This window comes from Bombus flavifrons, chromosome 10 (genome assembly GCF_040668555.2).
Source record: "Bombus flavifrons isolate JBK064 chromosome 10, iyBomFlav1_principal, whole genome shotgun sequence".
In the NCBI taxonomy this organism is placed as follows: domain Eukaryota; kingdom Metazoa; phylum Arthropoda; class Insecta; order Hymenoptera; family Apidae; genus Bombus; species Bombus flavifrons.
The window spans coordinates 14,264,021-14,291,916 of record NC_138451.1 but is presented as its reverse complement, the minus strand read 5'-3'; the positions used below and the strand labels follow the sequence as shown (position 1 = coordinate 14,291,916).

Sequence of the window (27,896 nt, the reverse complement as noted above, 5' to 3'; positions counted from 1 at the left end):
AATTACATTTTTAATTACAATTTTTAATAAATAATATATTATATGATATATACAGTTAGTTATTTCTGTATTAAATATTTTTTTCGGTTAATTTTTACAGTGATTTTCAGTCTTTATGTACCCCAATTATCATGCCAGTTCCTTTGCCTCAGCATCCGAAGCATGATTACTTCGATTATTAACTGATTTTACGGTTTTGCCACATCGTGCTTGGTGTAGTAGATACGTAAAGATAGTATTATAGAGGCAATGGACTAGAAAGTAAAACCGATAAAGTCTACTGACCGGAATGTTCGACGTAACATATCGTGTTAGGGAAAGTCGTCGTATTACGTAATTATACTAAGTAAGAATGTTTAGTTCTTTTATTCAACGGCGATCATAAAAGAGGAAATATACGCTATAATAAGAGTACCTTGACCATATGAAATATATTAAACGAGGTTATCAATGTTTCTTGCTTTCGTTTAAACGTATCGAGTGAAAGTTCGAAATAGATATTTATATAAAATTGTGCGCTAATAAGACCTAATAGTTTAGCAATTTAGTTGGGTAAATGAAAAGATGTTTAAAATACTCGTGACTTCGAGTCCATAAAAAGCAACAGTTCGAGTAAAAGTTTAACGTATATGGAACAGATTCACCTCAAACCTTTGCAATTTGCCGATATGCTGCGATTTCCCGATTTATCGCTGCAAAGTGAAAATGTACGTAAATCGCGAGAGACAATGCTAACCGTTCCTTGAGCGCGACATAGACATCTCTGGGCACTGGGCACGCTCTCGGCTTATATGCCATCGCTTCGCGTTGTTTGCCTATCTACCTTCCTATCCATCTGTTTCACCCTTACCACCTCGTTTCATCTGTTTTTCTCTTTTCTTCCACGAGTAGTATGCAGCGTTCGGTTGAAATGTCGTTTGCTTTGCAAACTGGTCCCTTACATTCGTAACCGTTCGTTATCGTTAGTTCCGCTTGGCGAGGCGCGTTCACAGCGTAAACACGTACGTAGGTATATAAGCGTACTCTCTCTTTTGAGAGAAGGAGAGGGAGAGCGAGAGCGAGCGAGAGAGAGAGAGAGAGAGAGAGAGAGAGAAAAGCTGACAGGGAGTACGAACGAGGTTTGAGAGCGCATTTCGGAGGAAGGTGTGGTCGTTTCGACTTCTCCCATTCGTTACCTTTGCTGCGAGCGCACCGGCGTGCAAGCGCGCCGAGTCATGTTTACGAGCGCAAATAACGGTGCAGCCGCAACTTTTTGTTGCCGTTTCCTTTCCACCTTTTTTCCACAACGTTCCCCGCCACACACACGTACAGTACCGATGATATCACGGTTTGGTAATCGTAAGTACATGTATATCTATCTTGGAACGTTGGCGCGTTAACGCGGGCGTGCATACAGACAACTTGTTTATTTACACGCTGTTGTTACATAATGCCCATTGGCGTTTTAACTTTTGTTTGCGTAGATATCGAGTGAGATTTACCTGAGTTTATTTTGAGATACGACTCTGGGAGCATCGGCTTCCTTGTCTCGTTTAAACAGTAAGTTCGTGGAATATGTAATGTGTGTTGTAGTTACCTGAAATCAAGAAAACACGTTAATTGAAATGGTTAACAAATAACGTATATGCACTTCACATAACATCTCCTATTACCGCGTACGACTTATTACGATAATGTAACAGGTTCCTGGCTATTCGTTGCAACACCGGTATGAACTATTCGCATCTGGTGCTTCGTAAATGTCGTTGAAGACTGTAACGAAAGTTTTTGTATAGTTCAACTTGTATAACGAGTATCTACGATTTTTTGAGTTCTTAAAAGGAGTGAAATTCTTATTATCGTAACACGTAACAAAGCAAGAATTTATCGAAGGTACATTATTCACGTTATCGTTTATTTTCCATGAAAATATAAAAACTTTACAAGCTAAATTCTTACGTTCGAGTTACTTTATCGCTTGTCGATCAATTTAAACGATACAGCTCTACTTTCGATAATTCATCCAGTCAGCAAATTCTCCGTTCCTTTCCGGATATCGACGAAGCTTACAACAAAGAATCTGAATTAATATCTGGATGGACAAACAGGATTAGGAAAAGATTCGTAATAAAACTGGGCTGAGGTGAATCCTTAAGCTACGGTGGGGTGTTTGGCAATTTTCGTATATCGATATATCGTGAAAGGAACGATTGGTGGCGGATAGACGTAATGAATAGCTCGGATGGAAATATATCAGGTCAGATGCAGGTTCCAGTGGAAGATAGTCGTTGGATGCAGCAGCAATGGCGGCGTGGGGTAGGTATGGGTGCAATCAGCGCGATGATAACCAGTATTACCGCGTCAGCCCAACCCATCTCGCAGATCTTGGTGGCGTAATTCCCCGGGGTTCTATTTGTGACGAGGGCAAACGGCTAGTATGACACGTATACTAGGGATGATGTATTCCGCGTTATTTATTTCGAACAACACCGATCGGTACGCCAACAAAATAGAAATCAGGCCGTGGTCCCTGAATATTCACACGCCTTTGGTTTTTGAGTTGGGTGCTGCGACCATCAATCGTGGAAACGATGTGGTGTGATTAATTTTGCTGAACCTCACGGTTGGTGAAATGCGCCGCGTCGCTCAATTCCTGTCGATCACAGAATACGTCCCTTGTCAATCGCTACTTCATTGAATATGTTTAATAGCCGACAGTCATTGCCAATTGATTATGCGGTTCAATTTGACGAATTTGTCTCTGAAATCTTTGTTACTGGTATTCGCCAAATCTATGAATATTAATGTTGTAGAGAAATAGCGCTTAATTAACTCAGTTATACCGTATATCGTGAATTATTTATGTCATCTTTCCATACATTTATAATACTAATCTCAAAATTTTAATCCGGTCAAAACGGTATAGCAGTGTTTAAAGTGGCACACAGTCATTCGATCGAATCGGCCTTTCTAAATGACGTGTTTGATATTTCAAAACTGCCATTAGTTGTATTTATTGATATACTACGTTTAGGTATACTTACGAATTGGCAAATTATTAAGATCTTTAAAAATGATTAATTCGTTTTACTTACTTTTAGACTACAACGAGAACCCATATAAATTTGATTTCATAATAGAACAATCACGTCGATTATTTGTTATTGAGTTAAACACTATTTCGTCGGTTGAGAGACCGATTTTTTTTTATTATTTAATCGGCTGAGAATCATCTTCGTATCGGCTTTGAAAGGCAGAATTTTTCTGCTACGAGCGCATATAAAGCTCCTATCGCACTGTATGTTTCATTCGCTTTCACGAAGCTTCCGAAAAATATCATTCCCTTCTGGAAGACAGACCTTCGGGTGACCATTTCCTTTGCGACGATAGTGTCGCGTTAAATTTGAAGTACGATATATGTAGAACGAGGAACAAGTAACCGTAGAAAAACGCAACAGTTACGAACTTCTCGAGTGAACGGTTTCAGGTTGCGTATAGTTCGTAACGTCGTAACGTTTGTCTTTCTCTCACCTGGTTCCATGATCTTTCAATCTTCGCTCACCTGTTCGTCCCTTCTCTCGCTTTGAACATAATATTTCCGTTTATTCGTTCCTACACATTCGCAGAGTTGGCTGGTGTATACGTAAGTCCATTTTCCTCGTCTCTCTCTGTCTGTCTGTCTGTCTGTCTGTCTGTCTCTCTCTCTCTCTCTCTTTCTCTCTCTCTCTCTCTCAAGTACGAGCCCCTCCCTCTACCATATTCGCAGCATGCATCCTATTTATTTCCGTGCGAATACCAAGAGACAGAAATAATGATTTTAATAATACCGGAAACCTGGCGTGAGCGTGAGGATTTTCCTCGATTACATCAGAACCATTGTTTCAAAAAGGAACCCGTTCAACATATGAGAACCATTAAATAAAATTTCGCCGCGTCTGCCTGTGCACGCCAGAATAAAAAGCGTTTCGTCCATCGGGACGATCCATTTCCATTTCAACCTTCCAATACTAAATGCATTTTATTCTCCATTGGAATTTCAGTGATTTGTTTCACCCAAAAGTATTCGAGCAGCATATTTAATTATTCGCTCGAACTGCTTGTAATACCATTTTCAATGTGTTCCTCATTTTTTTACATCGATAATATTCATTTCCCAATGGCAGGTAAATTGTTGATCCGTTAGTAATTCGATCTTTATTAAAATACCGACCGGTATCATTGAAATGAAAAAATGTATTCCGTCTACGAATTTCATCGTTCCATCGAACTATTTCCGATATGTCCTTTTTTCCTTTTTTTTAGTGTGTACCGATATCACTGAAACATTTTATATATTTTATCATCGTTGTTTGCGTGTTTAACAATTATTCTCTTTTGTATAAATAGATTCCTTGAACCGTTTTCTCTGCTATTTGTCGTATGGTTACTTTTGATGAAAGTTTAGGGAATTGTATAGCTTCTCGTAAACCGAAGGCTTTTAGGGTTAAGCAAACTTCGCGTTTTCCACTTACCGTGGCAGGGCATATGGCGAAATTCCCACGAGTTACTCTTTTACGTCACATGCCTCGTTTCTTTCTTGCCATTTCTCTAGTCGCTTATTTAACGGAATAATACTTTTCCACGTCGCACGTTTTTCACCAGTCCGTGATACCTATCACGATCGCCACTCGTCGTAAACACGAACATTTTTTCATAAAAAATTCAATTCGATGGCTTGCGTCTAATGGAAATCTTGTAATTACCTTAATCGCGACACGTCGAGTGTCCAGCCGTTTCTTTCCCATGTCCGGATCCCTTCGTCTCGAAGAGTCTCTTTTAAAACCAGTTACATCGGCAGTTTTTATTAATCGTGAGAGAAAGAGAGAGACAGAGAGATATAGAGTGTGAGAGGGAGGGAGTGGGAGAGAGAGAGAGAGAGAGAGAGTTGCATCTATGAAAACTTGCAACGGTGCTGCCCTGTTTCCGGATACGGAGATGATGTCTCGGACCGAAGGGTATAAGAGCAACGAGAGGGTGGGGGAGTTGGGTTTGAGGTGGGAGAGGAAGTTGCTGGACCATGTCGACTGCTTCCCAAGCCAGCCGAAGTGGACCTATCGACTCGAAACGAGTGTGCTCGACGTTAAAATCCCGGTCGCTGCTCCCGTTTCTCAGCCTCTCCCCCTCTACCACTCTGCCTCTTTCCACCGTCATCGTTCTCTTGCTTTTCATCCCCCGTCCGTAGCCGACCACCACCCTTTGCTACCCCTCTATCTGTCTTTCTCTCTAGTCCGTTCATTCGTCCGTGCGTTTGTATTGAACGTAAACGATGCAATGGGTAGACACGGTCCAGCAAATCCGAAATCCCCTTTTCCTCGATATAAAGCTTTACCCCTTTTTTCGACTTCGTCCTTCCGTTGAGCGCGACTTCGCGCCAATACTTTCTGCGAGCAAACCAGGCGGCACAAGTATCGAGTCACCGGTGAAATCGACTTGTTGTATTTCAAGGATCCGATGAACACTCGGAAATCGAACGTTCCAACTTAACTAAACGTCGATATTGTTACATAATAATGTTTCCATCGTTCGATGGCTATTACGATTGCGTATCGGCTATTATCAATTATCAGTTTCGTTTGATAATTATCTCGTGTTCTACGTGATTAATGGTGTGATTGAAAAAAAAAAGAGAAAAGAGAAAAAAGGAACACGAGAAATTGTTTCGCCGACCATTTTGAATGCGCGACTATAAAAGTGTAATGTTTCACAGCTCTCATCGGTGAACACGTCATTTTCAAGCCAGCCAGATCGATGATCAAACCAGAAATGGAATAAACCATGAAATAAAGTCATCGTTGAAAGACTATGGTTCATTTCATTTTGTTTCGTCGAGCTACTGTCGAAGACTTTTATGCAATTCGAGAACGTTCCTTCCAAGTTTATATGAAACGTATGCTCGCCGATGCAACATCGGTAAATTGCTAACAACAACCGTCATTACGCGTCGTGTGAAGTACTCCTGATTAATTAGCGAAAACTTTTCATTACCGAACTGAAGTACTGAAACCAAGAAAAACGAGAAAAAGGACTATAACCGTTTCTAATAATTTGTATTGCGTTAAAAGATTCGAGATATAATGACACGTATATTTATATTTATAATGACTTTAGATAATGGCTTCGACAAGATAATCGATAGGGATGGTGTAATTCCGCACGGAAGTGACAATATTATTCTGTTTCAGGGTGTGACGGGCGACCGGCTGGCCGGGGGCGCCGCACACCTCCTCCATCTCTTCTTCTTCTTGCCACGACCACAACACACAATGTAACAACAACTACCACTACTAGAGTCGTCCGCGTGAACCACGTTCTCAATGTACTCGATGTGGTACGTCACCATACCCCTACTCGGTGTCTCTGAAAATATGTCATCCTTATTAAGTTTTAACGTGTTTCACTTTTACGTTGTCGTTGCCTCACAGTTAGTGTTCCTCAATGTTTTAATCAGAAACTCGTGTCATGAGCCCGCAAAAGATAATAGTATCCATCACTGTTGATGAACGCACGTGTGGCGAAGAAAGTGCGCTGCGAACATCGAGCTCGAACACTAAATTAAATATCAAGCTCGGTAAAACGTTGTTGCGCGTTTTTTTTTATTTCTCCGAGAAGGTTTCATACCTCGGCCATAATTACCGTATTCTTCCATTACCTGGCACCTACCTACATATCTGGTACAAAAGCAAATTTTCGTTGCGGTATATTCATTCCCCTTAATTAAACTGTGTCGTTGAATTTCAGTTTTCATGCGAATTGCACTTTAATTAAATCTGTTCATCGAACAATTTTACAGTCCAACTATTTTTTTAAAAGGATCACTTTTGGTCATAGTGCATATGTTATCCTCGTTGGTTTCTTTCTTTTTTTTTTTTTTTTTTAATATTTGACAAACGATTTATCATTTCCCGTTTTGCGATATGATTTGCGAGATAAATTTACACGTGGAGGCAGTGGCACTCTTCGCGCACACGTACGTATTTACACATCCATCAACATTATGTATACATTCTATATTCTATATATATATGTGTGTGCGTGTGTGTGTGTGTGCGTGCGCGCGCGCACATATACATACACATATACACATATGTATACGTACATATTCGCTGAGTTCCGTTACAATGTGACTTGTGGTTGGTTTAGTTTCGTTGGTTTATCGGTGTTCGATGTTGGCTGCTATTGTTGGTTGTTAGGTGTTTAGTGGTCACTCTGTGTTGGTGCTCACCCTATCGGCTCCTTCCTTGTACCCGCAACCCTGACAACCTGCACTCCCTTCCTCCGACAACTCGAATCCCAAACTTGATGTTAGAAGTTACAATGTCAAGCTTGTCTCCTGCCACGAGCAATCTTATTGGACGAGGGAAAGATCCGCAACACTATTAACGTATATATCAAACTGACGGTAAGGTTTTTATTCGATAGTCTGTTCTTATTCCAGACAGCATGCTGTTTTTACGTATGACAGAAAAAAGAAGTAAGCAAGTGTCGCATGATGAATATCACTGATTGATTAAGAAAAATGATGAAATATATTATATGTCGATGTTCACTAACAGCTGTATATCTAGGATTGATGTCGTGTTGAAATACGAATTCGTGCCGAAAATTGCAAATTGCAACTTGCAATTTAGCGGCACTCGATGTTAAGTGACTTTGTAATACATTTGAAGTATGTAAAGCGTTTTCAACGCGATCTTCCTCCCTTGGTAAGAAGTTCATTATCAATCAAATGTATTATTATATATTAAATATAATTTTGTACAATTTTCCTCTTATTCTAAGTCGTGTCGTCTAGCTGAGGAAAAGATTTGCTTCATTCAATGAGCCAGCGTTTATTGTATAACGTTAGGAATTTGTGAAAACTGCCGCATACGAATCTGTAGAAAATTGATAGCAACGGACGGAAAGGCACGTTTCGCTTCGTTGTGGAATTTAAATATTTTTGAAGAATGGATACGAAACCCAATAATTTTTATGCAGCGCGCGTAAAGGTCTCCCTTACGGAATACCATTTCTAGACCAGGAGTAGATGTGCGTTACTAGAAAACGGCCGACATTTGATTAGAGAATGGTTCCTCTTTTACTTGTTTCATAGGTGTACCATTAGTTTGCATCCCATCTAATCAGACTCGTATTTGTTTCGATAACTTTTAGGGGACACGTAATGCAACGGAAATATCTTTTAATTGCGAAACGGCGAGAAATATTCTTACTATTCGAAGCGACGTTAATTATCGAGTGAAATCAATGACTCGATGTATGTACATGCGTGAACGGGCGCAATTTATTCCTGGTTATTTACGCGATAAATATTGATACTAGAATTTTTTTAATCGACCTCGCTAATTAAGTTTCAGAGGGTGCGATAGCTTGTTATCACGGTTTTAATGGGTTTGGAAAACGATCGCTGTTTACGATCCGGTAAAGAGGGAATCTGTGGTCGAAGTGCTTGAATTCTTAATAAGAACCGACCGGAAAAACGAAAAATGCTGCCGTTTACTATGCTATGGGTAAAACAATTACACGAGTGGATAATAAAGAAGTGCTTTTAATTGAAAGAACTTTTTACGGTATTTCGTATTATTAAAATTTACATATTTGTACGTTATTCTGATGCAAAAATAATTGCACGCACGACCGATAATCGAGGCAAAGAAATTGGAATAATCGAAATCGATAATCAATAACGAAATAATGAAACCAAAAGTTATTCCGAAGTTACATTCATATTGGCAATGAAAATGGCAAGGACGATTATAATATTTATATCGGCATAAATACTACGTGGAATTCTTTAATGGAAACCATATCCGACATATGCGTTCTGCCCTATATCACTTACGTGCATTTAAGTCTAATCGTGTAAGACCATAGTCTGGATCTGCGTTCCAATTCCATTTGAAACGACGAGTGACATTTTATTCTATTGAATTGCGTCGGGATGTGGAAACGGTAGAGCGAAAAAGAGGACGTCATGCTGCTCAAGACCGTTCTGACTACGATGTATGTGAGAAAGAAAGTATAGACCGAAGGAACATTTATTTGCTGGCAGGAATCCTCCGCAGTTTTTCAGCCAGACCGTGTGGAGTTTTGCAAAAGGCAATTCGATTTCAAGCACATTCGGACAATATTAAAAGGTAATTGGATTTCGACCTGGCTAGTTGTTGCCAGCGTGCACGCCTCGATCCCGGTGTAGCAATGGGAATGGAGAAGAGGGACGGTAAATGCCGTAAGGGGTGTCGAATCGGTAGAAAGAGGAAGATAACAAAAGTAGGGAGCTTGTACGCGTGTTCGCAAACCAGAATAATGGATAGTCGTTAAATTTAATTGGCACATAATTATCGGGAGTCCTGGCACCAAGCAGATCGTTGCACGCCACATATCGTTGTGATCCCCTTGCCTTCGCTTCGATATCGAGGAAACTCGATTACGCTCGAACGTTATGTGTTGTCCATCTATATTTTGTGTGGCAGAAAATTCCCTGAATCACGGTTTTTTGAAATTGAGTCTAACAACGATAGATTCGGATAACTTTACCCCGTCGATCGAAGATTAATTTTTAATCTTTTACAGTTCTATGACTATTTGTAATTTAGCGAAGGCAAAGTCGAATTAACGACATAACAAAATTCAAGATCGCTCGATATTCCGGTCGTAGCAAAGTAAATTCACCAACGGGGTAACGCTTGATCTCGCTTTCGCGTAAACGTCTTGCGAGAAAACGTCGGGGTTCCGTTGGCGAGAAAGAATCTGAATAATACAACGATCACGTGAAGCAACAAGGCCGAGGGAAAAGGCATCAAGGGAGACGAAGTTGGGACGAAAGGAGGATCGTGGAAACGTGGATAAAAATCTATGAATGTCTCGAGTCTCGAGGGAAGTTCTCCATAAGCGTAAAAATACCTAGCGCGAAACTCGAGTAGGAGGACGAAGAGGACGCACGATCTTAACACGCTTAAATACGCAACTCGGTTGGTGAATTAATTTACTAATCACTTAGGGTAGTCGCGTTTAGATAGGGTTATCGACGATACCGGATAGGTGTTTGTAGCGGGCACCAGCTACAGAGCTTCTCCGTTCGTACCTACGCTATCGTATGTAACTAGAATATCGGCGCGTACCAATAAATAAGCCGACCGATACCATCTTTCATTTCGATAATTATTATTTGGTACAGTGTTAATTAATTAAACAGGGAGAAGCAGGATGGTCGGGTAACCGCTGCCGGTAGTATGTAGCACTCGGAATAGAGTGCTCGAATAGACAGGGTACGCGTACTGTACACGAGCATGATCGCACCAGGTGATAACTCCTCGGGCTCTCCGGCTAATTACCGGATGAAAGAGCTATCTGGCGACTGTCGTCAAAGCCCTGGTGAAACCTAGTAAATGCACCTGCCGCGCCATTGTGATATTTTAACGCGGCCGCGGTTTATACAGCTTCGCCCGGTTTTCCGTGTATCTAATTTTCATTCGGCATTTTCAGTTCCTGTGAACGAGTACGCGCACCGACGTGATTACGAGTAGGCTGCTCGTTTTAATGGCATTGCCAAATATGCAGTCTCGGAAACGGCCCTGCCGAACTTCCTGAAAAATGGAACGTTGTTCTACGTCATTCTCGTTATTATCGTTCCTATGTTTATACGGTTGCTTCGAGACGGATACTTCATTCGCCAGCCAGCGATTGATAAGAGAGGTTCGAATGGTCGAGATTCTTACGCTCGAATTAAAAGAATCATACACGTGAAAAACGGTGATCCTGTCTTCGCTTCTGGATATTATTTTTCATAATCAGTTTGCGGAATTTGTTCGCGGTAAAAGAATTGAGAATATGGTTTCCGCTCGAATAAATGGACGATGGAGAATTTACCGTGGTACGGTCTTTCATATAATAAAATGTTCAAATTATCTTCCGAATCTACAAGGAACTTTCGTTCCGGGCGAAGCATACGTGACATCGGCGAGTAGTAAATGTCAGGATCACGAAAGTCCAAGCAATTCGGACTAGAGCCAACGGAGAGGAACCGGTATAATTTATTAATTTAATGCGTGCCTTTTTGGGTCAGAGTGGTATCTAGGTGAGAGGACGTTGGCATTTTTCCCAAGCGACAGGGAAAAATAATTTTCTTTTCCTCCCTGTCGTGTTTCTCTGGATGTATGATCCCTAAACGGCCTGTAGAGAGTAACCAGTCGCAAACAAATAAATAACAACGTAATCACGAACACCCGCTGACTAAGATTCATGGTGCGAAATATTCAACCATTAAGCCGCCCAGCCTGTTAACAATTAGTAATTGATGGTGGTATATTCCGTCCTTGAATTAATACAGTAGGAAAGATTGCCGGTTAATAATACACGCCTGCGGTTTCATATATCTTTATACTATTTAAACAATTTTTATTCTATCTAACAAATTCTTATAATTTAAGAATGTATTTTGATCGAAAGTGTTCATTAAGTATGAAATACTTGACTTTGAATATATAGGTCCACAGGGAAGCTAGAAGAAATTTAATTATGGTACCGTGACGATTTCTTCGATATCGTACTAAAAGCTTGAAGTAACTTCAAATGATTCGTCGTGGCACTCTAAGTCGATGGAAATACTAGTTTCTCGACTTCGAATTTTCTGATCCAAATAACCTTGATAATAACGTGTCCTTGTTGCGGATCAAAAATTCAATAACCAGTAAAAGTATTCGTAAAATATGTTCAACGAGTAACGAGAATAGCATACGAAAGAACGAAAGGAGATATAAAGAACGTTGGAGAAACGGAAAGAAAAGGGAGAGAAAATGATGGCGTCACAGAAGAAATACGCGGAGGAAGAAAAGAGAGGAGGAAATGAGAAGGTCGAATGGCGAAACACACGGTTGTACTCAAGTAGCGCTTTTATTCAATTTAGCTGCTGCATGCCACGGATCCTCGCTCTCTCGCGTATATTTGCCGGGATTTGATTTACGCATAAAATATTCACCTTGCCCAAGATTTCGTTAGAGTTTGAAAGTTCGGAAACGCGCAGCCGCCGCCAACTGCTACTGCTACTGTTACTACCACCGCCGTTGCTACCGCTGCGCTGCTGCAATGCAAACAGCCAAAGAAAGGGACCAAGTAAAAGTAACTGGAGAAACGAAAGTGTACACCAAGATTCAAGAGGATGGTATGGAAACGAAGGGAAAGATCATGAAAGAGAAAGAGGAACAGAGAGAAAGAGAGAAGTTCGCGAATGGTTGAACAATAGAAGAGCAAGGTGACTTTTACGAAGGATTCTGTGCGAGAGTCTCGAGGTATCTACAGTAGAAAACTTTTCGGAGGCGAAAAAGGAACGAAAACAAAGAAATAGGAACGAACGCGAAGCTGCAGAAATTTCGTGACCTCCGTGATAACTTTTTCCCTTTCTTTCTAGTCCCTTTTCCTTCTGACTGCGCCTACACGTTCTCCATTTCTTTCTATTACGGAGGTGATAGACGGAATGATCGCTGAATTGAATGAATCAGAGAGAAGCACGAGGCTGAACATTTTACAATCGATATCCGCGATGAGCATGAACTCACACCAGTCACCTAAAGTTCAAGATGCGCTTGATAACAACTTACTACCCTACTTCTCCTTCTTCCAAATATTACTTGCGCGAGTATCTTTCACAGAAATACAGTATTTATGAAATCGCACAATTGTCGTTACGCTCTCAATATTAACGTTTCGTTTAATACCTTTTGATCGTTAGCATATTGGAAATTTTATTCGTCGATTACCAATAAGATTGTTGCTTTATAAAATAACCGTGATTATAACGCAATAATGTATCTGTTCGATCGTTCGTGGAGAGACGCGATCGCGGAGAAGGCGCGTCAACGGCAGTTGTATTTCGGTTAGGATAATAGAGGTGGTTGAATTAGTATAACACTGAGTTTAACAGGTTATAATATATACTTTGTTCCAACAACTCGTTTCACGGATTATATAAATGTTCGGAGAGACTCGCGGGGTAAGGTTGCGACGTCGAATTGTAATGTCTTGTTTGTAATTGAAAATACTTGTTTGTATCGCACGTTAGGAAATATATATTTAGTACGGCCAAGATATATTTGCAACAGTTCGCACAAAGCAAAACTTTAGCTATAGCGAGGCGGTAGAGCGAAGTGCGACTTTGAATAGGGAATGGAATAAGAAGCAATTCCAGGATAAATTTTAGGAAATATGATTCTTATAGATCGGTATCTCGCGTTAAGCATTGTGCGTGGACTTTCTACTTGTGCTTATATCTGTACTTTCACCGTTGCGTGGAAGTTTCGGAAGCTCGGAGAATTTATCCACATCGGTACTTCTTCTGTCCGAAAACTTACTCTGGGATGGCAGGATATGGGGGCAGAGGGGACACATACACGTGACCATGGCAATATGTTCGATGGCAGGACCGTTAGCTCGCCCTATTGGTTCCGAAGGACCCAAGCTCGAGCTGCTCTCTATTCCATTTATTCCGTATACATAATACATCGTTTTGCGAGCAACCAGGCCCCATTTGGATTCCTGTCGAGCATGTAGGTATTCTTATTTCTACGCTCGATTTAACGGGCTGTGATGGAAACAGCATTTCTGCTGACCTACCTAATCTTATCTATCAGTTCCCATTGTTGGTCTTGTTCATCAATCTTTATGTTCATATGTATTGTATTAGGGCTGCATTCCCACGTTTTAGTGCTTATACGTGTGATAATTAAATCGGGAAAACGCCTGATAAGGCTGTAACAAAGATCAATGAAATTACGTCCATCGATCGTATAGTGCGATTTATGTCTGTAAAATGGGTGCATTAGGAGCACACGCAATACCTTTGCATTATATCAAGGAGGAACCTAATTAGCAAAAAATATAAAAAACTTAATCAGATAAACGTCGGACTGTCGCAATTTATTACGATGAAACTGTAACTAGCGTTGGAAATAATGTTGGCGCTCGATCCAGTCAGGCAAGTGTTACTCGTAATCATTCTCGCGTTCTTTCATAATAATTTAGTCAATATTACTCACAATTAGTGTTCGACTTTATTACAAAAACTGGATTTATGGCTGTAAAACACGTTAAACGCACAGATAGAAAGAAGATTGGGAACGCAGTTACGACGACTTCGATACACCACGCCTGTCACATTAAGAAAACGTGCAAATAGAACAGAGTGTCTTTACTTTTTCCTCGAACTTTTTCATACTTCTTAAATTGTTCTCAAGTAGAAGGAAAATAAAAACTGTCTTCCTAAACGAAATATCTAAACTTTTCTTGAACGTTGCAAACTATTTACTCCAGAAAACCTCGACTTTGATAATTTGACTTTAGATACTTGTAGCGGCACACGAGCTAGATTACAATTCGAATCGTGTTGTTGTTTTGCCTCGGAGTATCAACATCGTTAGGATATACATAATGTAATAATAAAGAAACGCCGGGCAAAACAATATCGCTGCTACGTGCAACCGTCAATGTCGAATTTAAACTTTCCGGTACTCCCCCGATCAGTATAAACAAACGAACGCGATCGTAAGATGACCAGTTCTGTCAGTCTCAGTCTTGAGCAATTTTATTAGCGACGAATACGCAGTCTTTAGCGAATCAGTTAGTATCGAGCGTTCTTATCGAACATTCTTTTAACGATCAGTCATCGAGCAATGTACGGTCGACTGAATTATATTTATAATATTTTAAAATATATTTAACGGTTTCAGAATCAAGTAATCTTGTCATTTAAACAGCAACTGAACCAACTATCCTCCACATACTTATTAAAACTTTAAAAGCCGAACGTTCAAAATTTATCGAGTCCTTAAAAAATTGAAGCTTCGAATTATGTTCGAAGCGTTTCAAAGCTCGTATCAAAGCTCGTTGTCAAGCCGCATTGTCGATATAGAATTGTTTCTTCCTTTGTATTCGCACAATGCGTTTATAAAAAAATGTGATGTATCGAGCCGTGAATGAGTCTTGCATTCTGATGGTGTTTCTATAAAATACGTACGACTCCGAGCGCGCAACGTCAATAGCTGTCGACGATTAATTTACGACTTTTGGACAATATCTGTTGAACGAGATATACCCGATAACATTCTCTCAAAAGAGGAAGGTAACTGATCGAGCGAAAGAATTGTCAAGTTTAAAAGCGTGCGAGTTGTGTATCGTGGGAAAGTTAGCTGGCACCTTTTGACCGAGAGGAAACGAACGAGCGCGTCTTTTTCCATTTCAAAAGCTGCTTCTCCTCGAACGATCGCGAACCATCGCTTCTGACAGACGTAATACGCGTTTGAATCGGTCTCGCATGAATATGAATGGAATTGCAAGGGCTGGAAAGGGGACTCGGGACGAAAGAGGGTTTAACTCGATGAAATCCATGGTTCTACCTGGCAGTGCACAGTGAGCCAGCCGTCTCTCACACAGGTGCTCTATCGAGTACGTGTCCCGATAATGTGCGGCCCCGAAATATAATCCTCGTCATGGTGGCGCGCGACGAAAGCTTCGGTTTCGATGCGGCGAAAATCGCGCATAGCTTACCTAGCCTGCTATTTCATGCTACAGGAACCAGCTTTGATCGCCATATAGGCAGGACATAGGCGGATCCCGGTGAATGGCTTGCCGACGCCGGCATATCGCGGATGCAACGCGTAATTACTTTATACGTTTATGGCGACGGCCCTTTCGTCGGGCCCCTTTTGTCGAGCGCACCGTGTGATTTATCGAGGTAACCCCGCTGCTACCAGCAGCCACCCTGGGAATTTCTAAAGCCCGCGCGGATCTCCACGCCAACGCTATCGTTTACCACCGACGAATTTGTAACCGATCCTTGTAATCCCACGTTTAACAGGTACGATCCTTCTTCATCGTTCATAGGGTTTGTCGATGAATAGCAAAAAAAAAAAAAAAAAAGAAAAAATTGGCTGGTTCGTCTTCGAAAATTGTAAATTACATAAGTATCTTCGATGGAATAAGGTTTTCTAGAATTTTTGAACGTTTCTGTATTGGTAGGAAATAGCTTTTAGGTGTTCAGATCATATATCACAGCAATCGTGCTTCCGAGCTGTCTAACTATTAATGGATGCGTGAGGCGACTGACGAAAGGAAAAGAGAAGAGAAGAGAAGAGAAGTATTCCTGGCGGAAAGGTGTCATGTGACGTGCAGAATAATCGATAAGCATTGTCTGATCGGAAATCTGGCGTGGCTCGGCACCCAGGGACCAGAATCCATACCCGTGGTGATTCGTGCCACTACTATGGTATTAATATTTGACACACATCATTCGGTTTTACTGCCGGTATAAATGCGTCGGATAGGGTTGTGCGTGCATCGTGAATCACCGGAAATGCGATTCGCCCGGGAATCGATAGATGCTGGATATGTAAGCGGTCAAGAGTACTAGCATCGTGAATACGTATGCATCATTTTCGTCACTCGAAAACCGATTTTGAACGATCGCTGTCCGAAGCATATATACGATCATTCGTGATAGTTCACTGACACGTAATGGTTACCGCATCTAGAAGAGTCGACGCTTTGATAAATACTCTGTATTCGATTCGAAATAATTTTATTTGACAATAACCTCCTCCAGTTAGACTGCCGACTCCCCTTTTTAGGATTACAGATTATTTTTCGGTTTTTTGTATTTCTTACGTAGTTGTTATTATATTTTCCTTTCGTTATAGCAACGATAAGAATAATCGTTCGCTCTTATCTCGCATGCGCGCTAGAACATCCCGTTTAATTAAGAAGCATTTCTTTGAACACAGAATATTCTGGAAAATTAAGTAGCGAAATTTACCGCAGGCAACCGTGTTCGATTCGAGAAAATAATTAATTCTCTTTGTTACTGGCGTGTATATCGGGAATCACCAAGCACATGGTTATGACAGCTGGTCTTCAACGGAATTCTCCAGTTTTGTACCTCGAAAGTTCTTTTACCGATTTCATCATCGCTGCGTTATAATTTTGCAATCTTTGCCTCTCTTCCACTTCTTCAACTTAAGGATATCTGAAGTAGTACTTGCAGTTAGATCGATACTAAATTATGTCACCAAGCCTGCTCTTCGTTCATAATTATGATAGCTCCTTTGCAAATTACTCGGCTGAATAAACGATAAAACTCTATCGTTATTAATGGGCGCCTGCGTTTTTTTTGTCTCTGCTTATTTTTCGATATCATCGCCGGAAAAAGAGTAGAAAACGTTCGTTCGGTAATTATACCAGATGGGGCAGCAGACACTTTTGCCAACGGTAATCGACAAAATTTCCTGCGCTTGAAACGCCCTTCTACTCCGAATAATTGCAGGCGATTCAATGGGATGATATTATTTTATGAATTTAATTGAACGCTTCCTTCTCAGTTCTTTATTCCCATTCAAATGGTAACGTATACTCGTGTGTGAATTAAATTTACTTTTCAAACGAACGACAAAAATGTTGATTATTACGTATTCTTCTTTTGGAGGAGGATCTTTTGGAGCGAAACGTTATAAGAAGGAAAGGCAATGGCTTTCTTCATCGCTTTGACGAGTTACGGAGAAAGAAAGGGTGGTACATATTTCGAGTTCTATCAACGACCGATGTCCTAGAGAAGGCAAAGCACATGATCGAAAAAGTTTAGACCGATGTCATGCGAACACGCTCTTTTCGCCGAATCTTGAACAGCCTTAGGAGCAGATTACCAGATGGAAGTAAATTTCTAGTTTTATCTCTAATAGTATCGAGATGGTTGAACTTGCTTCAATCTTTCGAAAACCAAGGGTCAGAAGCGTACCGTCGCTCTTGCCTTTGAAGTAACAATCTACTTCACGTAATAATGCTACATAATTCTCGACCATTAAAGGTTAAGATGGTAGACTTGTTCTTAACACAACGCTTTTGTTTCACTTTGTGCGGTTCCATTTATCATCTCGGTATTAAATATCGTTACAACTGTGAGTCCTGTACTCTTCTAGGTTGAGTAGTATGCGCGGAAAAATGGAATACGTTATTTCGCCTATGGGAACGTTATCAAGTAAGGCATAATTGAAACACTCGCTAGAAAATAAATACTATATTTGTAGAAATAAAAAGCCTGATAATACTATCTGTGTCTGTAATTTTTTCTTCGGTGGACAACTCCTTCTAGAAGGGATGACTTGTGTTAGGTTGGGGTTAGGTTTGAGCCAGAGATGTGAAATAGGTTGCGTAGAGATGAGGTCTAGGGAGAAGAGACAGCGTTTACATGCGAGAGAGAAAGAGAGAGAGAGAAAGAGAGAGAGAGAGAGGGAGAGGGTGCGAGCAGGACGTTGAAGAGGGAATTTCGGAGGACGCAAAGAGGTGGATGGGTACGGACTGGCCATGTAAAGCGGAATGAATCTCGCAGCCGCACGTGGCTTGGCCGCGATCCACGCTATCCAAACCACTCCTCGCGTTGTGCAAGCTTTTTATGTCGAGAATTTAAATTAGATACAACCACTCTCCATCCACAACCACTAAAACTCGCGCCGCGCCTACCGAATCACCTTGCAGATACTCCTTTATTTCACGGCACTTTACTCCACCCCGCTGTTTCACTAGTCTTAGCATTTAAAGATGACTGCCTGTTAGGTGTTGAAAATATCCTGCCGAATGTTTTGTAACAATTATTAATCACCATCGTGCTTATTATCACCGATTAATATTGTAACGTACTATAATGTTATTTGCTATATGTAAAGATTAATTACAACAACAATACGAAATACATAACGTGTTGCGTATTTTTCGATATGTAACGTTTTAACGTTAAATGAGCCAATGATATAAGAGATATAAGAACCGGTATTCCTATTATTTATTTAGATACAGTTATCAGTATAACGTAATACGTTTTTCCAAGTAATATCGTTTATCGACGTATCAAACCGTTTATATCGGAGTAGTAAGTCAAACAGATCAATGAGGAACAGAGCAGTTAATAGCAGAGAGAGTAATTAGCGGCGTTACTGGGCAGTTATAAGTCGCAGCAAGTAGTCAACGCTGATTCCGGTCAGCCGTGAGCTTAAACGGCAATAAGTGACGCTCGGAGAAAACTAACTTGCTGTCGTTTCGATTTGATCGATGCCGGTCGAACCCAATACCGGTGCAAAATATCGAAGGTGCCTACCGAGAGGTGCAGGTTGTTGGCTAGAGGCGTGTCAAAATGTGATTGCGGCAACATTGCGTCACCGCCACTGGTCCCGGGGTATCTTTGGAGGCTCGTCGTTGGAGAGGACGAAGTAGGATTCTCCTCCTTTCGAAAGCGTCGTTAGGGGCCTCTGGCACGTGGCCAATCACATCGACTAGCTACTGTGTATGTTTCATCCGGCACAGTGTCTAGCTCTCTGCTCTCTCTCTCTCTCTCTCTCTTTCTCTCTCTCTCTCTCTCGCTCGTTCGCTCGCTCGCTCACTCACTCTGCACGTGGATTTCTACTCTTGGTTCTAGGCTGCTCTGGCATAGGCTGGTCTGCTCTCCGGCACGACGTATACACGACGAGAGAGGAATCGGCTAAAGGGATTCTCGTTTCTTGTTTGCACCTATCACCCACCACCCATCTACGGAGTGTCTTCTTCCCTTACAAACATCGATATGACCAATATATCGGAATATAGCCAAGACATTGTGTGTACAGTCCGTTCGAGCATCCGTGACCGTTCCGATTTTCCACTTTCCCCACGAAGGAAATTACTTCGCGATCGAGTCTGTACTTTATCTCGGTTTTCGGACCGAACTACCGACTAAATAATAGCTTTAGCAATACCACGTTGCAGCCCATTCCGTACGCGAGATCTATTAACTCCGTACGGTGTATCGAGATTAACGTAATCGTGTTTGTAGTGAATCGATAAACATCTACTACTGGATAAATTGGACACGAGTGTATCGTTCGAGGAAACGATAAGGAATTACGCAAGTGTTGTTTTTGATTATAGTAAATTTTCGGTATCTACGAGTAGTCAGTCGGTTTTTATATCCTTCGTTTCGTTGCAAATGCATCATGTTAAAATGCTTTTTTCCTTATCATCGTTTAATACTTTTCACATATCAAAGGATACATGGACGAGGAAGCATGGACAGGAGATTAACGTAGTACGGTTACATCGGTGAAGTAAATGCGAACATCTACTTTACATCCAGCGCGATTCAGACAGTTTACCACCTGCGATTCAGTTCGTATTCAAGGAAGAGAGAAAGAGGTAGAATGGGTGAACTCGAATTAGAAGTGGAGTTTGAGGGAATGAGCGGAGTTAGTTAGTATGCTAATCCCAAAGTGGAAACACTTAAATTCATTACACAAACTACTAATTACGTGGATAATGAGCTATCGCTAATCGCCGAAAGAATTACATTTCCCTCGCTTAAGAGGTTTCAACCTGAAATTCACGGTTACAACATAATAGAAGAAATTGATGTATTCGCATCAACGAAACGAGCGTGGCGGGATCTTTTGCATTCAACCAGGAACGATCTTCAGCTCACGTTTTCGGGCCACGGCTTGGGAATTATATCAAAAAGCGATTTTGATCATTGACATTCAGCAGGCAACGGTGGTACGTGAGTTCCGGTGTAGTTGTGCAAAAGTTTAACGTATTAATTACGGAAAGTTCTACCAGCCCGGTTTCTTTTCTCAGCCGCTTCTGCTCCGGTTGCTTCTTTTTCTTCTTCGCCTCCTTCGTCTTCGTCGCCGACGGACCGTATCGCATTACTTAATGCCAGTGCCGGCACGAGCTACTAGCTTTTAACGAGGTGAAACGTTTGACGCCTCGTAAAAGGACCGGCCAAGCTAGCTTTTCTTTCAATTTCCTAAAGAAGCCCCTCGACATTTACGACACTGAATTATACCGATTGGGAGGTGATTTTAATCACCGTAAAGTTTGAACAACGGTTTCCGACATTTCTGACATTCGTAAAGCGTTCTATCGCTTACCCGCGGAAACACTCTACAGCAGCTTATGATTATTAGATCCCTGGCAATTCATATTATTTCGTACAATTATTTTCAGAGTAACAAAGATTAAAATTCTTGAAACAATTTGAAGAAATACTTTGTATCCCGTATTGTCAAGTAATATATAAATTTTCCATTGGATCGCAAACGTTTAACACGCGTTCTTATTCCATTGCTAAGCGAGCCTCTTTGTTAATCACAGAGTTTCAGGTGCGTCTACGTTCGCTCGTAGACCCTCCTAGACGCACATAGGCAAATAAATAGTAAATTGAGACTAAGAGATCCCATAGTACGTTTCTGCATCGAGTGGGATCCACGCTCGGACTGACCGCTTGGACCCGAGCATAACTTTACTATGGTCCGCAAGGGGCTACGGGGATGAGGGTGCAGGGAATAGCAGTAGCAGGGGACGTGACTGGCCTGCCAGGGGTGGCATTACGCCTAGACGAGCCCAGATCAGCGATACGGCGCCAATCCCTAACCAGTCTCGACCTCCGAAGCACGTATATCGTTACGCTCATGACGCCATGCGCCATGCAACCGAGTCTATCTTCTCTAAGCGTCTACTGCACCAACTCGTAGTGTATGTATACGTAGACCGAAGCCTGTAAAATTTTCTGTCTCGTGAGAATATTGTATGCCTTATGTAAGCCGGCGGAAAGAAGAATATTTCGGAACAGATGGCAGATCTTGTCAAACATCGCAAAATTCTTCGTTATTTCCACCCATTGATATTCGTATCGATACGTTTCGATAAAAGGGAGATGTGGATTTTTTAACGGAATTTTTATAAATTATTCAGTATCCTGTATTTTATATTGTGTACCATTAACCTTGTTTCTATTTTTATGATTATCTCGTGACGTTTAGTTATTATCTGGAAATATTATTTTCTCGCGCGCGCCGATATCACAGAAAAGTACAATACACGATTCTCTACGAAGTATCAATTTGAGATAATAATTTGGTTTACAATAATCCACGCGTTTCACGCACATTTTAATAAAACACGAGTGAACTACACAAGGAGTAAGACAAAAAGAGCTAAAGAGATAGTTAAACTAATCGCACGGTTTTAGATAAAAAAAATTTGTCTAGTAGAATTATTAAATAATACAGGTAAGCGCGACATAGGCCGAGCTTTCTCAAGTGAGAATGATCCAAAATCTCTTAATACACGTTAATTTACATACCTGCCTGAAATAAAGAATCTAGTTGTAGTTTGTCGCGAGCGAAACAGACGACACAAAGCGGTAGGCTAACCTTTGCTACGTGTAAAGACGTCGTTTACATGCAAACAGCGTACACCGAGTAACTGGGCCCGTAAAGAAGCAGCGCAAGATACGCCGTCCAATGGCAATTTCGATCTCGTAGATAGGGAGTTACAGCGCGCGAGCTGTAATTACTCCCGCGCTACCCCTTATACTTCGGTATCATGTGTGCCTACATGGAAATGCTCGGGACTTGAAAGTTCACGTGATTTCGCAGATAGCATACGTGAGCCTGTTTGCTTGATTCGTACGTAGGTGGTGTCGCGGTTACCCAGCGATATATTGTTTTCACACGCCACCACCGAAGCCAACCTGGAAAACGTTCATCCACGTCGGCAATTAACCCGCGATTAGAGACTTTGCAAACCTTGATGCTAAGCTCGATTTATCCGAGGCGAGGAGAGAACGGTAATTTTCTATCGTTCGATAGCAGCCAGGGTCCGTAATATTTTTCGCTTTCCCCGCTAAACCCGCTATATTGGATTGCTATTAAAGTTTGGTTAGAAGTTGGAGAAAGAGCGCGGTAACGCCGGAGATGGTTAAAATACTCGAGGCCGTCTACACGAACGTCAGGAAAGCAGAACTTAGCCGAGTCAACGTTGGAAAGTTTAACCGAGTGCGCTGGTTCCTGGTGTTTGACGAGGCATTTCACCAAGAAAGTACATTTGCTGACTTTGTTAATAACCCGTAACTTGGTTTCCACATTGAAAATTGTGTACATTTATCGACCATGCACCGAGTTTAACATCTAATTGATACTTTCGAGCAGTTCACTAGCTAAATTCGCCGTATCACCGAATTTCCTAATTCCGCCATTTTCTTCATTCGGTCTCGTCTTTCAACTCGAATATACATATATTTGGGCTTATAAGCAATGAATATGCAGCGGTGGCATCGAAGCGGATGCAAAGGGGGTAGCTGGGTTAACGAAACACGGTATAACGGTGTAAAACATAATTATCAACGGGAAGAGCAAGACGTACGGGACTGCATTATTCATAGCACGGTTAGTCCGCTTTTAGAATGCTACGGTGTACTCACGAAATTGCAGGCTTACGACTCCATTCTGATAAGGTGATACCAACGATGGATGTAAAGAGAAGCTTCGATCTCGTAGAACGGACAGTAAGCACGCGGTCGATAGGAAGAAACACGACTTCCCACATTCATTTCGAATGTTTTTAATTACAGTTTTACGAGTATCGTCTGAAAACCAAGCTAATATTTTATGTGTTCTAATTTGGCAGTTAAATTAAAATCTAATTCGATGGATAGTTTTCATATATTCCAAATTAATAAAATAAATGCCATGTACCTGCGTTTCGTTACATGCTTTAACTTTTAATTGTGTACATACACTTCTATTTCAACGATGTCTCGGACGTAAAAGATTGAACTTAATGTTTTGCGAATCTGCCTATATATCGGATAATTGGCCCGAGCGAAAGACGGAGGAAAGCAAAATTGCTTCTGTAATAAGAGTTATTTCATCCTGATAATACAACAAGCTAATCGTAAATTTATGCATCCCCTGGTTTTTTATCAAAGATGCGATAACTAGAAGCACGGTGGCTAAAAGGTTTTAACGCAAAAGGAGGTCAGGGCAAAGCCCATAATGGAATAAAACATTAACTTTTACATCGGACCGGTGAGCAGCGTTTGCAATTAACAATTCGAGGAGTCCCGAAAAGGAAATGCATCAATCACCAGGGTTCGAGATAAATTTCAAACTGTGATCGTGAAATTGTAATTCAAGGGGTTAATTACAGATTAACGAGTAAGGATATATTACGGAGATTGATTGCCAGAACATCATTTTGCGTGCTTGAAATCGCCAACATAAAAACGTGCCACCTTCGTAACACGATATCGCTTGTGAGGGCTGATAAAAATGTGAATTCACTGTTACGCCTATAAACTGTCGTTTATATGGGATACGTACGCGTAAAGAGATGTCAACGTGATTGGCAGATTCCAGAAAATGCAATTTAGAGTTTAATTACGACAAAGGAACGAAGGAGTAAGTTGCGATGGCGGGTGTATCTATAAGAGAAGGTAGAGGACTGTGTCTTGCGTATTGCGAATCACAAGTCGGATAAGCCAATAGCCCGAGAGAACATAACGTTGCGCAGCAGCCCTAGTTCGTGCGTTTTAGAAGATTAGTTGCCGAAGGGGCAGGAATAAGAGGGTTCTAGTTGTTCTTACTGCGAGAGGTAATGGGCCGATGCTGTCAGTCTGCTGAATAACACGATACCTTTGACTTGTTTATATTATCCTATCCGAATGAAATGCTTAACCTGTGTTTTGTCTTCCGTTAATTAATACGACAAACGTAAGAGAAAGAGATCCTAGGGTAACGGAGAAGAAAGGAAAAGGAGGAAGTGGTTAAAATAGCAGCCCACGAGAGAGAGAGAGAGAGAGAGAGAGAGAGAGAAAGTGCCGAATGTACAAAATTGATATTGAACGTTTAAACAAGCTAATGGAGCTTTCACGATCAAGCTCGAACTATTGGCGCCATAATGTAAACTTCCGAATGCCCGGAATTTAGTCTTGAAATTAGTTCGTTATTCAATTAGAGAATTACGAGCTAATCCTTTCGTTGAACGAACCCACGATAAAAAGCTATCTTTTACACCTTTCAGTGCAACTGAGATTTCCTGGTAATTACATTAGCGCAAAGAACGGCAAAGGAGCAGGAGGTTTCCTTTTATTTTAAGATCCTCAGCGATTTACGGTCCCAGGGTGGAAGATGACGCAGCGTTATCATTCACCTCCCCGTTCGTCTGAATCACTGATGCGTTCGCCACCTCTTCAGCTATTATCCGATATCACCTAATCGTCTATTTCCATTGTTCCCTTAACCGCGGACGAGTTCCGTTTCAAGAGACACATCATACTTGCTAGTGAGCTGCGTTGTTCCCTGCACGGATAAGCTGTTAACCGCAGAACCAGGCCATTGTTCGGTAATGAAGACTGATGACAGGATGTTAGCGTTGAGCCGAATGAGCCCTGCCCTGCGACAAGAAACCGCCGCTGGTTTATTAGACGTCGTTCTCGATAAACCCCTACTCTTTGTTTCAATGTCGTGACGAACGATCCGCGACGCAACGGATTAATGAACCTCTGTCATCTTTACGCTCGTTGGCGAACCGTTGCTGATGACGCACAATGCTGTGCAAATCATACTACCGTTCTTTCTAACGTTGCACACATCCTAACTAAGGCCTAGTCGGTCAAGCTTCGAAGGTGACAGTGTCGTATATAATCATCCAAACGTAAAATATGCATATTTATCTGTACTTCTGGCAACATACATATATACGTATATTTGTAACATTCTAATCTTCATTGAACAGATTTTGAAATAGGTTACCGATTGGGGTTGAAATCGGGTCACCTTCGTCGATTCCTTTTCTGTAGGGCATGTAAGTTAAATGATTCTTCGAATCACGGAACATTTATTGCCTCTATGGAGAAATTCATTATCATCTTTGACGTTGAACGTATTTCACGAACAATAAATCCCTATTACAGGTTCGACCTTCCTCGATCTCTTCTCAAGCTATAGCCATTGGTCGGGAGTTCGTATTTCCGAAAGTTACGCCAACACGGAGAGTCCTACGTTCATCCTCGACGAAAACCTCTTTTGAACGACGAACGCTATGACTCAACAAGAAAATTAATTTTGCTTCATCTAAAATCAAATAGCGATGTTTCATTTACTATCAGCTGATATAAACAAATAACAAACCCTTTACTTACATCCTTACCAGTCTTAAGAAAAAGTATATAATACTTAGAATGAAGTATATTTAACAGAAAATGAGAGAAAGAGAGAGAATCACAGTAGCAACTTCGAAAGAAATAGTTGGTCGTACATGGAGAAAGGTAATCTTCGTTCGAGTCATTACCGAGGAGAAATTTTTCCTCTATATAGATCTTTGAAATTTCAATTTGAACACTACTTTTGTTATTATATATTTTACCTTTTTTGTGATATATTTTATTCTATTATTATATATTTACATTACTTTTAAATGTATAATTTGCTTCTGACAAAGGAGACGAAGCAAAGCGAAGGAAAAGAATGATGCAAAGAAAGAAAAATTGAAACGCAAGATAAAAGTGAGACGCATCTAGAAAGGATCGGAGATAGTAGGGCGAAGTCGAAAATCAGAAAGGGCGACGGTATAATCTGTCGCGACTGAAGTAAAAAGGAAATTTCCAAGGGGATGTATGTATCTACCTGCTTACCTGAAAAGGGTACTATTCGCCTCGCGGTAATGGTCCCGGGATTTTGAATGTCGCCGGTACGATAAGGGACGGAAAGGAAGCCATTATCGTGCTACGTGATCTTCAGCGTACGAACGAAGCGTGCTTCTTAACCGTCACATACCGAGGTTTTTATATTTTCGAAATATGTCGCAAACGTGTCTTGATATTTTGCCCGTAAAAAATATGAGAAATTGGTTTTGAACCTTTATCATCGGCTTCGCTCGATTCCGTATATTGGATGGACAACGATTTCCGTTTGAAAATTACTTCCACGAAGCATCGAAAGTTTTACTATTAATCTCTAGCGATATTTATATTATATAAAATTCAGCGACATTACAACTAATTAACAACAACGAAGTGATATTTTACTTCGAAGAAGTTGATTTCGTGTTCGCTATCGAAAAAATATTCTTTCGCTCCAGCGAGTACTGCGAGTTTTCAAAATCTTGTGCTCTTATCCTCTGACAGGCCATATGCGTACATACGAAATCTCTTCAGACAGGAGAAATTGTTGGAAATTCGCCCTCCGATCAAGATGTCAGCGGTATTAATGAAATTATTCGGTAACGACAATTCGTCAAGGGACATAATGAAAAAGAGAAACTTCATATCGCGACTGTTCGGGCGGAATCGACGTTTGAAAACTTGGCTGGCGTGCTTAGCACTTTATTTCGAGTTGGCGAGACCCCGCGATAAACTTTCCATTTCCACGCGCTGAGTTCGTGTTGCACACAAAGAAAAAGCTCCGTGATAAAGCTATCCTCCCCGTATTCGAGTCGTCTATTATCGGGCCGGCACGTTATCGTGCCTTATATTTTCGAGATACACAGAGCAAACGGGCGTGCAACAGTATAGCCGTGTGCCGACCGCGCGAGAGCCCAGAGGAATTATTGGTCTACGGCCGGCGTTATCGCAGTTATCGCACCGCCGGAAACGGACCGCTCGTCTAATTATTCCAAAGCCTTTTCTATACTAGTCTCTCTCCGCGCGTACGACGACAACGCAGCGTGGTGGCTTGGAAGGAAACGACGACGTTCGAGGTTCCATGAGAGTACTGGAGAAGGAACACAAAACGAAGAGGGAAGGAGGAGCCTTCCTTTCATACCGAAACGGAGTTGCCCGTTCGCAGCCATTCAACGAACTTGGGCAGTTGACTCTTTATGCGCAAAGTTTCCCGGCATTTCGATTTTATGTTAATTTCAATTCACTACGTCGAACCGTAGCTGAGCCACGAAAGAGTATGCTCAACGAATCGGTGAGTCCACGCACACATTCGGAAGATCGGCCAAGTTTATCTACGACCACCGAATAGGAATCGACGAAATATCGCTTTCTCACCCTACCGTTTTCATTCGCCACCATCTTCTATCCCGTGCTCTCG

The 27,896-nt window shown here is 41.3% G+C and overlaps 1 protein-coding gene across 2 annotated transcripts in view; it reads left to right on the top strand.

Moving 5' to 3' along the window:
- The window catches only part of bru3 (CUGBP Elav-like family member bruno 3), a 561,536-nt gene that overhangs the window by 153,245 nt on the left and 380,395 nt on the right, over positions 1 to 27,896 (top strand). For both annotated transcript variants that reach the window (XM_069122357.1, XM_069122358.1), the window contains one exon: positions 6,201 to 6,346. The gene's annotated coding sequence lies outside the window, so the exon portion shown is untranslated. The remainder of the gene's footprint in view (positions 1 to 6,200; positions 6,347 to 27,896) is intronic.